The sequence below is a fragment of the Euprymna scolopes genome, chromosome 46, assembly GCF_053919585.1.
Source record: "Euprymna scolopes isolate OS-2025 chromosome 46, ASM5391958v1, whole genome shotgun sequence".
Classification (NCBI taxonomy): Eukaryota; Metazoa; Mollusca; class Cephalopoda; order Sepiida; family Sepiolidae; genus Euprymna; species Euprymna scolopes.
The window spans coordinates 216,114,048-216,116,606 of NC_136527.1; the positions used below are offsets into that span (position 1 = coordinate 216,114,048).

The 2,559-nt window shown below is 32.2% G+C and overlaps 1 pseudogene; it reads left to right on the forward strand.

Annotated features, from left to right (window-relative positions):
- The first annotated feature begins 2,123 nt into the window (after nucleotides 1-2,123).
- On the forward strand, nucleotides 2,124-2,237 carry LOC145272002 (U11 spliceosomal RNA; annotated as a pseudogene).
- Nucleotides 2,238-2,559: the final 322 nt, after the last annotated feature.

Sequence of the window (2,559 nt, forward strand, 5' to 3'; positions counted from 1 at the left end):
AAAAATGGACGACTGGGGGGGGGGCTAGCAGCAGCAGAAGCGCCAAATACAAGTTTCCAGTGCTTGAAAAATTAATTAACGAATAACACCGACCACTCTAATTTGTTGTTTTTTTTTTATAGGTAATTGAGGTCGCTGACAACGAATCTGATAGTCAAACTTGGGGCAAATTTACCGTTTGCATGGTATTTACCCCTGAACCCACGAACTACTTTTGACCATTTTGCAGCTTCCGTTTATGCTACGCGCATACAGGGGGGGGGGGTGATGTTGGGGGGCGCGTGCAACTTACCTGCATCATTCATTTTTCTATTTAAAAAAGTAGTAATTATTTTAAAAAAAAAAACAAAAAAAAAACAGGGTATGTTTTACGGCATTTTAGAACTTGGCATTTCCGCTCTAACATTCGATATGAAATAAAAAGCACTTAAAACTACTTAAAAATACCAACGAATGACGCAGATAAGTTGGAAAGTAACTTTTATTGATAATGTTATTGTTACCATTTATTATTCTTTTAATGGCTAATTTCGTGAATTTGACCTTTTTGGAAATGGTTTGGCTTCTGTTTTCTTCTTTTTTTTTTTTAATAATTTTACCACTATATTAATTTTATAGTAATTAAAGAAAATGCTAGAATTAATTTTTCAAGCAGTTTCGTGTTGAAATATTCTGGAAACTTGTATTTGGCACTGCTAGCCCCCCCCCCCCCCTGTCGGCCATTTATTTTTTCGCGTTTTCTCTCTCTGTAAGCCCCCCACCCCACCCCTCGTCCATTTTCTCCGTCAGATGGCAGCATGTGACGTCATTTTACGGAGAAATCCGAGCGAGTGATAAGCCACGCCCAGGCCAGCTCATGCACTAGTACCGAAAATATATATGTAAAAAAAAGGACTCACACACATATATATAAAGATAAAAAAAGAAAGGTTAAAAAAAATGAAATCATTGTTTTACGCAGTAAGTTCTCTTATTCTAATTTTCTCTTATTTCTGTACTCTCTCTCTAGTGTTAATTAAGCCTTTAGTGCTTGCCATAAGGACATTTTTTGGCAGTCCAATAATTGAACTTTGCAGCTTTGCTGCCTTCTTTCCCCAACCCTTATGCTTTCTTTTCCCCCTCAATAAAATGTCAATATTTTTTTTATTCTTAAAAGTATTTCCTTGTCTTTAATTTTTCATGTCCTGATTTTTCTAGGCTTATTAACATGAACCACGTGGGATAACCTTCACGGGACTCAGTGAATAAATTTCCCGCAAAAATATTATATTCGGTTTATTGGAAAGAACATAAAATTTCACATTGACCCTGAAAATATCGTAAAAATAGAATCAATAGAAAAATTTTGATAGATTTTTAAAGTTTAAAAATTGAAAAATACTGAACTCATAACATTCAATTAATTTCATTACTATTTTTTTTTTTTAATATTTCTATTACTTTTTATACAACTTTAATAGTTTATTTTGGAAGTATAATCCATAAAGAAAATAAACAACCCGTTTTTAAAAGATAAATTACGAGTTTTTTTTTTTATATATATATTTTATTGCAGTTTCGTGTTAGGGGTGTCAAAAATTCCTACAAAAATTCTGATACACCTATCGAATCAACTCCCTTGTTTGAATGCAAACAATTCGTTTATGTCAAATATATATAAAATATATATAAAATATATATAAATTAAGTTATTTTCGTAATTTTTGGATATATTACTATTTTCGACATGACAACATAAGTACGTAATATTGCTTTCGCAAAACAAAAATCGATCGGTTGACTTTATTTTAATAACCGAATTACCTCCCCTGTATTAATAAAAAAGACGAATTACCTCCCTTGTTCTAATCGAAACATTTCGTTCATGTCAAATTAAACTGAATTATTTATAAACAAAACGAATTAAGTCCTAAACTAATGAAGGCATAAGTTTTTAAATAATATTGAGATGCCGATTTTGTTGAGAAAATTATATTATAACTCGTAAAATAATTATTTGTTATCGATTAATTATACATATATGCAAACAAGATGGCGTATAGTTTGGTTATGTGTAGTCTGTGTATATATAGAGTGCCTCGGCGAGATTTCGCCACGCGACTTTAAGAAAGTCGTGCGGATTTGAATCCTTTGTCGACGTCGACACTCAGTATTTCTGAGCGGAATTTATCAAGAGTTCCGGAGGCCATATTTTTTATAACCCGCGGCAGCTGTAGCTCTTTTAGCACGGCGCCCGAAATGTAAGACACATAATAACTATACATATATATATTACTTGGTCTTATATATATATATACAAGTAATACCTATATATATCTGAAATTTCTCCTTCTATTTTGCTGTACCAAGAATTTACTTACATATATTTATATATATATTTATTTACCAGTGGTGAAAAAACCGGACTAGAGTGCTCAATGTGTAATCAGAGCAGTATATAGGAAATTTATTACTGTGAGTCCAAAATGAGTTTACAAATTGTTTAAGCTAGAGGAAAATCCATCTATGAATTCTGACGATGCTAGTTGGATTTTTTCCTCTCTTTGAGGATTTTCCTCT